Here is a 13647-nt window from a genome sequence, read left to right on the forward strand (position 1 = left end):
AAAATTTGTTTAAATCTGCTTAAATTTGTTAAAATTTGTTCAAATTTGAGTCAATTTGTTAAAATTTGATTGAATTTGTTAAAATTTATTATCTACCTAAAGCATTAGTGTCGTGTTACCGCCACAAGACGATGAGATATCGATAGCAGTATTACATGCGGTCATTCAGCTCTGGACATAAGTCTTTATTTAAACAATTAGAGGCAGTACCATCATCAATTGTGTTACCCATCCTATCGGAAAACTTTGCTGAGGGGAGTTGGTATGGTGTCGCCCCCACTACAGGCTGCCCATTTAATTCAAATATATTTTCTATAAATTGGTTTAAATTTGTATAAATTTCTTTAAATTTGCATAAATTTGTTTTAAATTTATTTAAATTCGTTTAAATTTATTGTCTACCTACAGCATTAGTGTTGTGTTACCAAAACAAGAGGCAGAGATATCAGTTTCTCAGTCTTTTAATATCTTTATTACATCCACTCATTCAGCACTGGACATAAGTCTTTACTTAAACAATTACAAACAGTACCACCATCAAGTGTGTTCGCCAACCTATTCGAATTTCGAATATTTTTGCTCCAAGAGCTTACATTCAGTTCCAATTTAATTTCTATAAATTTTATTGTCACGACCACAATAGGCTGAGATATCAATAGCTGTAGGACAATCATGGTTTGCACAAGAGGCAAGTGACCTAGTTCGCTGCTACTATATATCTCTTTGTAATATGTCACGTTATCGTCCGCCTGTAGGTGTGTGTTGCACACTGATAATACGAACTACAGCCGACTAGCCTAGTTTCAGACCTGCTGATGTCTGCTGGACACAAACATTCTCACTTTCTCTAAGTACACTCTTGCCAGCCAGCCGGACATGCCCACAATGGACTGAGATATTGATAGCTGTAACATGCACCATACATAAGCCCTTATTTAAGCAATTAGAGCCACTACAACCATCAACTCTGTTCACGAAATTTGTTCTAACAGCTGGTGTGAGTTATTGTCCTGCTTCCATTCAATTCGAATACAATTTCTATAAATTTCTTTAAATTTGTATAAATTTCCTTAAATTTGTATAAATTTCATAGAATTTGTTTAAATTTATTATCCACCTACAGCATTAGTGTTGTGTTACCGCCACAAGACGCTTAGATATTCGTTTCTCAGTGTTTTAATAGCGGCATTACATGCATTGGACATAAGTCTTTGTTTAAACAATTAGACCCACTAGTACCATTAAATGTGTTTGCCATCCTCTCGGAAAATACGCTTGAATTTTGCTGAAGGAGGTTAGTATGGTGTCACCCCCACTAGAGGCTCTTCAAAAAAAAAAAAAAAAAATGGCTCTGAGCACTATGGGACTTAACATCTGAGGTCATCAGTCCCGTAGAACATAGAAGTACTTAAACCTAACTAACCTAAGGACAAGACTCACATCCATGCCCGAAGGCCGCCCGGGGTGGCCGAGCGGTTCTAGGCGCTACAGTCTGGAACCGCACGACCGCTACGGTCGCAGGTTCGAATCCTGCCTCGGGCATGGATGTGTGTGATGTCCTTAGGTTAGTTAGGTTTAAGTAGTTCTAAGTTCTAGGGGACTGATGACCTCAGAAGTTAAGTCCCATAGTGCTCAGAGCCATTTGAACCATTTTGAGCCATGCCCGAAGCAGGATTCGAACCTGCAACCGCAGCAGTCGCGCGGTTCCAGACTGAAGGGCCTAGAACCGCTCGGCCACCGCGGCCGGCAGGCTGTTCATTCATATAGGCAAGAAAAGGTGTTCGCTGCACTTGCAAATACGAAGTGTCAACTACTTTTCAAGGTCATCCAACCACATTTCCTACATATATCGAATTACGGATCTCACTTAGTTTATGACGCTGACACAAAACACTCACCATGCCAGCGATCTGGAGGGGAGGAAAATTGGTATGTCGAAAGGGATCAGCCTGTTCTGGGCTTCTGGAGAGAGGAGGGAGTGTACTTTATTTGTTTATTTTTGAACAAGTTATTCAGTTACGCGTTTCACCTAATTTATTTATTACGCTGATGCAAAACACTCACCCTAACGTGCTTAGGGTCACTATATACAGTTTACAGACCTCGAAACTACACCTAAATAATAACACATTACACTGATGCGCAGAGACCCAAACAACTCGTAAATTACAAGGTCGCGCAGTGGCTAGCACACTGGACTCGCATTCGGGAGGATGACGGTTCAATCCTAAATCCAGCCATCCTGATTTAAGTTTTCAGTGGATGCCCTACGTCGATCCAGGCAAATGCCGGGACGGTTTCTTTGAAAGGGCGCCGCCGACTTCCTTCCCCGTCCTTCGCTAATCCGATGAACCAATGACCTCACTGTCTGGTCTCCTACCTCAAACAACTCCTAAATTACCGAATTAATCCAGTAGACACCAATCACGTCACTGACATAATGCATGCAAACACGCTCATAACGCTTTAAACACCCGACAATAATTCAATGCACAAACACTCAGTCCAAGTAAAAACCCAACTTATCAACGACTCGAAACCTGATTCGACTGGATGTAAAGCCGAGAGCATACCCTAACACATTCAAACCGTCCAGATGTGGGAGATGAATTTCCTTGAGACAGAGAAGTTGCTGTCCATGCACCAGCACGGCTTTAGAAAGCATCGCTCCTGCGAAACGCAACTCACCCTTTTTCACATGATATCTTGTGAACCATGGATGAAGGGTATCAGACGGATGCCACATTCTTTGACTTCCAGAAAGCGTTTGACTCGGTGCCCCACTGCAGACTCCTAACTAAGGTACGAGCATATGGGACTGGTTCTCAAGTACGTGAGTGGCTCGGAGACTTCTTAAGTAATAGAACCCAGTACGTTGTCCTCGATGGTGAGTGTTCATCGGAGGTGAGGGTATCATCTGGAGTGCCCCAGGGAAGTGTGGTAGGTCCGCTGTTGTTTTCTATCTACATAAATGATCTTTTGGATAGGGTGGATAGCAATGTGCGGCTGTTTTCTGATGATGCTGTGGTGTATGGGTAGGTGTCGTCGTTGAGTGACTGTAGGAGGATACAAGATGACTTGGACAGGATTTGTGATTGGTGTAAAGAATGGCAGCTAACTCTAAATATAGATAAATGTATTAATGCAGATGAATAGGAAAAAGAATCCTGTAATGTTTGAATACTCCATTAGTACTGTAGCGCTTGACACAGTTACGTCGATTAAATATTTGGGCGTAACATTGCAGAGTGATATGAAGTGGGACAAGCATGTAATGGCAGTTGTGGGGACGGTGGATAGTCGTCTTCGATTCATTGGTAGAATTTTGGGAAGATGTGGTTCATCTGTAAAGGAGACCGCTTATAAAACACTAATACGACCTATTCTAGAGTACTGCTCGAGCGTTTGGGATCCATATCAGGTCGGATTGAGGGAGGACATAGAAGCAATTCAGAGGCGGGCTGCTAGATTTGTTACTGGTAGGTTTGATCATCACGCGAGTGTTACGGAAATGCTTCAGGAACTAGGGTGATAGTCTCTAGAGGTAAGGAGGCGGTCTTTTCGTGATTCACTGCTGAGGAAATTTAGGGAACCAGCATTTGAGGCTGACTGCAGTACAATTTTGCTGCCGCCAACTTACATTTCGCGGAAAGACCACAAAGATAAGATAAGAGAGATTGGGGCTCGTACAGAGGCATATAGGCAGTCAATTTTCCCTCGTTCTGTTTGGGAGTGGAACAGGGAGAGAAGATGCTAGTTGTGGTACGAAGTACCATCCGCCACGCACCGTATGGTGGATTGCGGAGTATGTATGTAGATGTAGATGTTGATGTAGACTGACTCAAATATCCATCTTATTTACATAATTAATCACAAAGATCGGTCCTAATTAACAACTACATGCCTAGCGTTGCATAAGGACGGCTTTAATTACACAACTACACGCATAGCACTACACAAGAACCGCAATACTACGCAGAAAACTGACAACTCGTCTATCCCGTTTGGGAAAATAATTATACCACTGTAACCAGTGACAGAAGCTCTTAAATTCTACAGTATACCTACAAGCTAGGGGAGAAACGTTCAACTCACTAGATTCTGGTGTTTGAGAGAGTTGAGTTTAAAAAAGTCTGTTAGCTCCAAGCATATACCATCTATACCTGTTTGACGTCAGAGTTCACTATACATGCCTTGTAAAAAATCACCGTAACTGAAGCCAGTGGGAGATCCTCATCTAAAAAGACTGCCTTCTCATCCATATAGAATCACAAACTACATGATCGAGTTACTATGCTAGCAGTCTCACGGCACGCGCCTCGCCGAATTGCCTCGCCACAAAAGCCCCGCTTTCCCTCCAAATGCATCCTGTTTCTCTAACCTAATGGCTACGAAGTACTTTTGTCACTGCCCCACAACACCTTGTTTTTAAGTCACATAGTAAGCTCGAGCAGGGCTGGACGAGAGTTACCGTTCAGCGTCGATTATTATTTATTTAACATCAACTTCGCTCCTATAAACAAAACATTTCCGATCTCAATAAATATCCTATTTTTCACGAAAACATACAATGTCCAGTTTTATGAGCAAAAATCTATTTAGTTTTTCACGTTCGACTTAGAAACTCATCACCTCTCTGAATAAATTTACGTCTAAACCGATATTTCCACTCACGAATACAGATTTCCGTGATTTAGCACATTCCACATCACTCCCTATAATTTACAAAGTCAAATAACATCTTTCTCATATCTAGACAACCGGAAAAAGTGTCCTCCACCTGCTAGATGCATACACCACAATCGACCTCCTCTCAACTAAATAAAGAAACACTCGACCAAAAAATTTACATGATAACAGAATAATGAACCAGCCCAATGACACATCCATACTCAATCTTGTCAAATTCCCACTTGATCACGAAAGCTATTCGGTCATCTAGACGACTACATGGTTAAGTCAAATATATTCCCGCATTGCAACAGCCCTCTCCATTTGGATGGCCTCCCACTGCTAGCGGGAAACTCGAATCATTCCCACTACAGGCCCCGTATAGACAAAATCATCCTACCAAATCGAAAAAATATATATTTGATCGCTATACTTACAATTGAATGACATTCGACAGTGAGCGAAGTATCAGAAATACACCCTCCTTAAGGCTCTGGATATAGAAATATATGTACCATTCTTATCACTTGACATACTCTCCCCTTTGCTATCACAGTATTCCTCGTCAAATCCAAGCCTTTCTTACCACTCTACATAGCCATCTCCTTTACACATCTCAGAACACTAGTACATACTTTATAAACCAGATGCTCCCATTTTAGAAAATTATTTCCGCTAAGGAACGTGTTATGAAACTGGTGTTTTCAACTCCCTCAAGAAACTGCAACTAGATATTTATCCAGTATTTGTAAAGCATTCTCTCTCTGTTGCGTGTCAGAGGTTCCGTAGTATATTGACCGGGCATAGGCGTTGCTTGATTGAGAAGGGTCACAAACAGTGGATGATGCCATAAGAAATGTACACTAGTTTTTCAGATCTATAGTGCAATGCTATCCACTAGAAATGCAGTATCCGATTTTGAATCAAGTCCTCGCAATCTGGCTAGTACCTGTGTAGGATCCGATGGAGAAGTCCTTTATTACAGCCACTAATTAATCATATTTCTAGTACACTCATATCTCGAAACGACCCACCTTTCTCAAGGCGATCTGCTACAGTAAAATCTCAACCTCGTTCCAGTTAGTCTCCATGCTACTGGTGCCATTTCTCCAGCTTTACGAATCTGATCATCCCAATTTAAACCATAACTGAGTAGGAGTTGGGGGATGATATATCTACCAGATTCTGCAACCCATGTAGAAACAGGCTAAGCTGTGTTACTGTGACAGGACTTTGTTTTGACCATTCAATGGAAACCGGAAATACTAGGACAACGATTTTCTCTACCGTATTGCAGTGCGCCCCCATACTACATACAAGCACTACAGACCCAAGTCCATTCACATCTATCTTCGTTATTCTGTACCATCCAACAGAGAAATATTACCACCTATAAAAGCTCCACTAGCTTCATCCAATAGACAACTCGATACGATTTTCTCCGCTTCTCTTTCCTACCATATATCGAAAACAAAATACCGCATTCATGCAGGCATTGAGCACATGCGACGATCCTACTAAATATACTCGTTTTGATCAACTGCACACCTCAGTTTAAAGCTTCATCACCTGTGCCGCAGGACAATGATCGTATCCCGAGGACTATACTGTAAGTCCCCAATTTCAGTATCATAGCTAAACCGCCCCTTCTCCACTTTGCAAATCTGGATAGATGACTGTGTAGTATGTCCATTCATTGTTAATCCACAAACACATACATCATCAAAGTATATTAGACAGCGCTCTACATATTTCTAAGACCGTTTACGATCTATGTCCACGCTAATGGGAGTCACAGAGCATTCGTGCAGTCTAATGTTTCGCATTAGAGACTGAAAGAGTCCCCTCACAATGTCATTAACCAACCCGCCCTGCTGCACTGGTACCTATTTAATATGCAACCGACCAGAAGTAGTCAGCTACATTTCACAACTTGCGAATGGATGGAGCTCGCTGAGTCCTCGCCCATCCAAGTGTACAAGATTTCTCGAAATGCTTCCACGTCGAGGAGGTTAGCAGTCCTTATTGATGTGTAGTAACAGATCTGAAAGTGTTGTGATCTAATAGCAGACCATTAAGAAGAAGAACATCTAGAAAAGGGTGATCTTTTTATGCGCGATGGAGCTTCAGACGGATGGAGTTTGAGGCATTTTTACGTAAATAAACCAAGCCATCAATTTTAAACTATTATTCCAGAGTCTAGAATCAGTAGCTGGAAGGTATTGTTAAGAGAGAGAAAATAAACACACATTCTTGAGTTTCTCCCGGTGTATTTGATAATCAAAATATCCACGGGTGTACTGCCGGTCTACAGTGTCCAACGGGCACAATACAGGGTGTTACAAAAAGGTACGGCCAAACTTTCGGGAAACATTCCTCACACACAAAGAAAGAAAATATGTTATGTGGACATGTGTCCGGAAACGCTTACTTTCCATGTTAGAGCTCATTTTATTACTTCTCTTCAAATCACATTAATCATGGAATGGAAACACACAGCAACAGAACGCACCAGCGTGACTTCAAACACTTTGTTACAGGAAATGTTCAAAACGTCCTCCGTTAGCGAGGATACATGCATCCACCCTCCGTCGCATGGAATGCCTGATGCGCTGATGCAGCCCTAGAGAGGGGCGTATTGTATCACAGCCGTCCAAAATTCGAGCACGAAGACTCTCTACGTTTGGTACCGGAGTTGCGTAGACAAGAGCTTTCAAATGCCCCCCATAAATGAAAGTCAAGAGGGTTGAGGTCATGAGGGCGTGGAGGCCATGGAATTGGTCCGCCTCTACCAATCCATCGGTCACCGAATCTGTTGTTGAGAAGCGCACGAGCACTTTGACTGAAATGTGCAGGAGCTCCATCGTGCATGAACCACATGTTGTGTCGTACCTGTAGAGGCACATGTTCTAGCAGCACAGGTAGAGTATCCCGTATGAAAGCATGATAACGTGCCCCATTGAGCGTAGGTGGAAGAACATGGGGCCCAATCAAGACATCACCAACAATGCCTGCCCAAACGTTCACAGAAAATCTGTGTTGATGACGTGGTTGCACAACTACGTGCGGATTCTCGTCAGCCCACACATGTTGATTGTGAAAATTTACAATTTGATCACGTTGGAATGTAGGATTGACACATTGTCGGATGAACCATTCGCAGGAGTGTACCCGTGGAGGCTAATCAGCTGCTGATAGTGCCTACACACGCTGTACCTGGTACGGAAACAACTGGTTCTCCCGTAGCACTCTCCATACAGTGACGTGGTCAACGTTACCTTGTACAGCAGCAACTTCTCTGACACTGACATTAGGCTTATCGTCAACTGCACGAAGAATTGCCTCGTCCATTGCAGGTGTCCTCGTCGTTCTAGGTCTTCCCCAGTCGCGAGTCATAGGCTGGAATGTTTCGTGCTCCCTAAGACGCCGATCAATTGCTTCGAACGTCTTCCTGTCGGGACACCAACGTTCTGGAAATCTGTCTCGATACAAACGTACCGCGCCACGGCTGTTGCCCGGTGCTAATCCATACATCAAATGGGCATCTGCGAACTCCGCATTTGTAAACATTGCACTGGCTGCAAAACCACGTTCGTGATGAACACTAACCTGTTGATGCTAAGTACTGATGTGCTTGTTGCTAGTACTGTAGAGCAATGAGTCGCATGTCAACACAAGCACCGAAGTCAACATTACCTTCCTTCAATTGGGCCAACTGGTGGTGAATCGAAGAAGTACAGTACATACTGACGAAACTAAAATGAGCGCTAACATGGAAATTAACCGTTTCCGGACACACGTCCACATAACATCTTTTCTTTATTTGTGTATGAGGAATGTTTCCAGAAAGTTTGGCCGTACCTTTTTGTAACTCCCTGTATTTCGGCGATCATACTTGTCGCCATCGTCAGGTGAACTGACGGACTGAGCTCCTGTGACCGTGCCGGCACGGAGATCCGTACGCAATGGCTTCTCAGAGGGAACTGGGTTCGGTCGCGGCGGCGGCCAATTTAAATACCCTCCGCCAGCGGCGCGCTCCCTCCGCTGTCCGCGCCCCGCGCCACGGTCACGCGGTGGAACAGAGTGCGACGACGTCTGAGATGACGTCGGAGTGATGGTTCTGTCCGCCGTGGTCGTCACAACTATACGTTTGCTCGATTTACTCTTGATTAACCCAATCGCTTGTTCCCAAGCCTTGCTAAGATTATAGCCACAGTCACGGTTTATGAGGTCGTCATTGGTGCGAATTTCGATGGCCTCTCTAACAACGCTGTCCCAGTATCTCGACGTCTGTACCAAAATCCTCGTGAGTTCATACTCCATAGCGTGATTTTCCGACAAACAATGTTCAGCGACCGCCGACTTGCTCGGATACATCAGTCGAGTGCGCCTCTGGTGTTCACGGCATCGACCCTCGACGGTACGCATCGTCTGACCAATATACGACTTGCCACATTGACACGGAATCTGGTACACGCCGGCCTTCCTCAAACCGAGGTCATCTTTGGTGCTCCCCACCAGTGCACGAGATTTATTCGGAGGACAAAACACAGTTCCGACCCGGTGTTTCTTCAAAATGCGGGCGATTTTCCCCGAGAGTGTGCCTGTATATGGAATAAACGCAGTGCCTACCTCCTCCATCGTGATTTCATCCATCTCCACAGGTTGTGCTGTAGTGATTGGGCGGAGAGCACGTTGAATCTGCCACTCTGAGTACCCATGTTTTCGAAATACAGTTCTCAGATGTTCCAATTCCTGGGGTAGACTCTCTGCGTCAGAGATAGTGCGCGCCCTATGTACTAGAGTTTTAAGTACCCCATTCCTCTGTGAAGGGTGGTGGCAGCTGTCTGCGTGCAAATACAGATCTGTGTGCGTTGTCTTCCGATACACCCCATGACCTAGGGTGCCGTCAGCCCTTCTCTTGACCAAGACGTCAAGGAAAGGTAATTTACCCTCCGTTTCAGTCTCCACAGTGAATTTGGTGTTGGGGTGTATGGAGTTTAGATGTGTAAGGAAGTCAAGGAGTTTATCCGTACCATGTGGCCAGATGACGAACGTGTCGTCCACGTAACGGAAAAAGCAAGTAGGTTTCCATTCGGATGACGACAGGGCTTCCTCCTCGAATTTCTCCATGTACAAATTCGCTACCACCGGTGAGAGTGGACTACCCATGGCGACTTCGTATTTGCAAGTGCAGCGAACACCTTTTCTTGCCTATATGAGTGAACAGCCTCTAGTGGGGGTGACACCATACTAACCTCCCTCAGCAAAATTCATGCACATTTTCCGAGAGGATGGCAAACGCATTTGATGGCGCCAGTGGGTCTAGTTGTTTAAATAAAGACTTATGTCCAATGCATGCAACGCAGCTATTAAAACACAGAAACGGATATCTAAGCGTCTTGTGGCGGTAACACAACACTAATGCTGTAGGTAGATAATAAATTTATACAAATTTAAGGAAATTTATACAAATTTAAAGAAATTTATAGAAATTATATTCGAATTGAATGGAAACAGAACAATAACTCACATCAGTCATTAGAACAAATTTCGTGAACAGAGTTGATGGTTGTAGAGGCTCTAATTGTTTAAATAAGGACTTATGTACATTGCATGTTACAGCTATCGATATCTCAGTCAATTGTGAGCATGTCCGGCTGGCGGGCGAGAGTGTTCTTAGAGTAAGTGAGAATCTTTGTGTCCAGCAAACATCAGCGGGTGTGAAACTAGGCTAGTCAGCTGTAGTTCATATTAACAGCGTGCGACACACACATACAGCCGGATGACAACATGAAATATCGCAAAGAGATATAGTAGCGGTGAACTAGGTCACTAGCTTCTTGTGCAAAGCATGACTGTCCTACAGCTATTGATGTCTTAGCCTATTGTGGTGGTAACAATAAAATTTATAGAAATTATATTGGAACTGAATAGGTTGGCGAACACATTTGATGGTGGTACTGTTTGTAATTGTTTAAATAAAGACTTATGTCCAGAACTGAATAAGTGCATGTAATACAGCTACAGATGTCTTAGCGTCTTGTGGCGGTAACACGACACTAATGATGTAGATAGATAATAAATTTAAACACATTTTAACAATTTTTTTCAAATTTAAACATATTTTTAAAAATTTATAAAAATTAGATTCAAATCAAACGGCCATACCATATTAACTTGTCAGCTGCAGGAGTAAGCTCTTACAGCAAAATTCGAAATTCGAAGAGGAAAGTGAACAGACTTGATGGTGGTATTGCCTCTAATTGTTTAAATAGAGACTTATGCTCAGTTCCTAGGAGGAGGTGACTTAGTTTAGTGGAAATAGCCCTTTCTTTCCCGCAATTTTCTTAGGTTAGTAGAGGTAGCACAATTGAACCACCTTCTCTCCAAAAGCCGCCATCTTGGATAATGGTACTGGCGTCATCAGCTGACGTCAATCGACTCATCAGCTGACGTCACGTGACGTCACATAATTGCGTCATGGCCGCCATCTTGGATAATGGTGCTTGGGTTGACCTACTTTGGTGTGAGGGCGGCCCTTGTGGTGACACACTTTGGGGTAGTGCTCTCCTTGTCCCACTATTAGCCACTTCTTCCGATTTCCATTTGCAAATTTTGCTCCTATACATTCGTACCGAATGGCCATCTTCTACGAATTACATTTATAGCCCCCACTGTGCGTCGATATTTTGCACACTGACATGCTCTTTCGTTTGTTCACGGTGCCATTTTGCTACACAGAACTTCAGGACATTTGCATGTGGTGATACCGAAAGTGCTTCAAAAACATGTACTTCATGCACCAAGGTCATTGTTGTCCGCAGAAAACAACTAGCGTGCAGACATTGAACATGGTTTGGCATGGACGCGCAAATAGAAAGGATGTCTGAACGATGTCAAGCGTGTACAGAACATCAGGCCACCCCTCCACAGCGTTTTTTTGAGTGGCAGAGGCAGAGGCACCTTGGTAGCGTGTGCATGTAGACTTTGCTGGCCCTTACTGGAACACACGCCTATAGCAAATTCCTATTTATTCCCATATCATCGACAACATCTCGCTCCACTTTGCAAGCACTTCACCCATATTTTGCATCGAAGGTCTGCCTGAATTGCTCGTCGTGGACAATGCATCTCAATTAGTCTCAGCAGAATTTGACGATTTCTGTATGGCAAACAGCATATGCCATCTCACCTGAGCACCAGTCTACCCACAATCGAATGGTGAACCTGAACATTTTGTTCACATATTCAAACAGCAAATGGACAAACTTCCTTTGCATCATCCTCGCAAAGAAGCCTTGGTTTGCTTCTTGTCCAGTTATCACTTCCAGTCCCACAAAGGCCCTTCGCCCACAGAGTTGCTACATGGGCGACACCACCTCATGCTCTTACATTTGCTCCATACCCCATTGCGGACAGCACCTACAGAGTCCAGTCAGTCAACATGTCACATTAACCAACCAGTGATTTACAGAATCTATGGCAGAAAGTCATGAGAGTGCAGCATCATTGGTAATTTAATTGGCTCGCATATGTTTCAGATTCGAGGTCCTGTTGGATAGCAAAAGCGGCACCTAAATCAAATTCGCCCTTGTTGCTTGCTAAGTTCTGCCGCTTCTCGTATGTTCAAATTCCTGGCCTTCCCAGTCGACACAACCCCAATGTCATCCATCACAGTAGGGTCACACAATGCTGTATCCGGACCTAGAGCCGATGGACAACGATTCGACGCCACATCCATCTGCTAGCGGACGTCCGGCAATGCCTGCCATGCCACTACCGCTGGGTCAGCCCTGTGCCAAGGCCTACTGAAAGGCCTCCAGTCAAGATGTTGCCGGTGCATATCCACGCCATCACAAAGATGCCCTGACGATGGGTGCTGGGATGCGCTCTCTGCATCGATTTTCGGCCAGTATTCCCTCGCAGTCTCAAGACGGATGTCGGGGTGTGACCAGCAACTCAGCATCGGCTAAAGCAACGGTCGCCGCTCCGACGCTGGTTCCAACACCCACAACTCCCCTCACTCTCAGTGTGGTGCTTGGCCATACATTTTAACTCATTTGTGTGATTTTGCTACTAATTTGTTGGAGTGTTGTAGAACCTTCGTTTTCCTATGCTGTTACGTGACCCTGGGCCATAGTGGTGTAATAATGGCAGGGAGAAATTGTCTTAGTGGTGTACTGCCCAGAAGCCATTTCACGATCTCAAAAACTGGGCCTACTGTAACAACAGTGGATTCTGATGTCATCTGGCTGCCATCCTGAATTTTTTGAATTTCGCACCATTTTAAACTCAACATAAGTGACCTGGCGAAAATGGAGGCTGCACCTGTATTTCCAGATCCACCATGCTAGATTCTGATATCATTTCGCTGTGGAAACCAACCATGTTGGCTGCATCCTTGTCTCCAGGATCATGATCTATGATTCTGATGTCATAGAGCCTTTGTCACTATCCCCACACTCAGCATTCCATATTTTGAGCTAGCAGAACAATGTCTCATACTGAATTTTTGAATTTCTCAACAATTTATACTTAGGATGAACACCATGCTTCCACAGCTATGTAGGTGAGTGGGGGGAAAACCTGTAACACGACTGGGCTATTTTCAATTCCCACCAGTTTTTGAGTTTGTCGCCATTTTATACATAAGGCAAACTGGGTTACATTAGAGGGGTGAGGGAATCAGGAGGGGGGAAATCTGGCAACAGTGCATGATGTCATAGTTTTAGGGGAGGGGGAATCTGGCAACAAAGCAGATTGCACCTGATGCACAGCTATAATGTTCAGGATTGGGTTTGGGAAAAGTAGAGTTCTTATTTCCTTTCTTTTCTATCAGCTCGTCACCTAGTTTAATTTGCAGTCACCTCTAATTTTAACATGCCACAGATAGCTAGGATGTTAATATCAATAACAATAAAATGTAAAAATGTTTCAGTATTTTGATAATTGTTTAAATTAGTGATAAATAGA

The sequence above is a fragment of the Schistocerca americana genome, chromosome 2 (genome assembly GCF_021461395.2).
Source record: "Schistocerca americana isolate TAMUIC-IGC-003095 chromosome 2, iqSchAmer2.1, whole genome shotgun sequence".
NCBI lineage: Eukaryota > Metazoa > Arthropoda > Insecta > Orthoptera > Acrididae > Schistocerca > Schistocerca americana.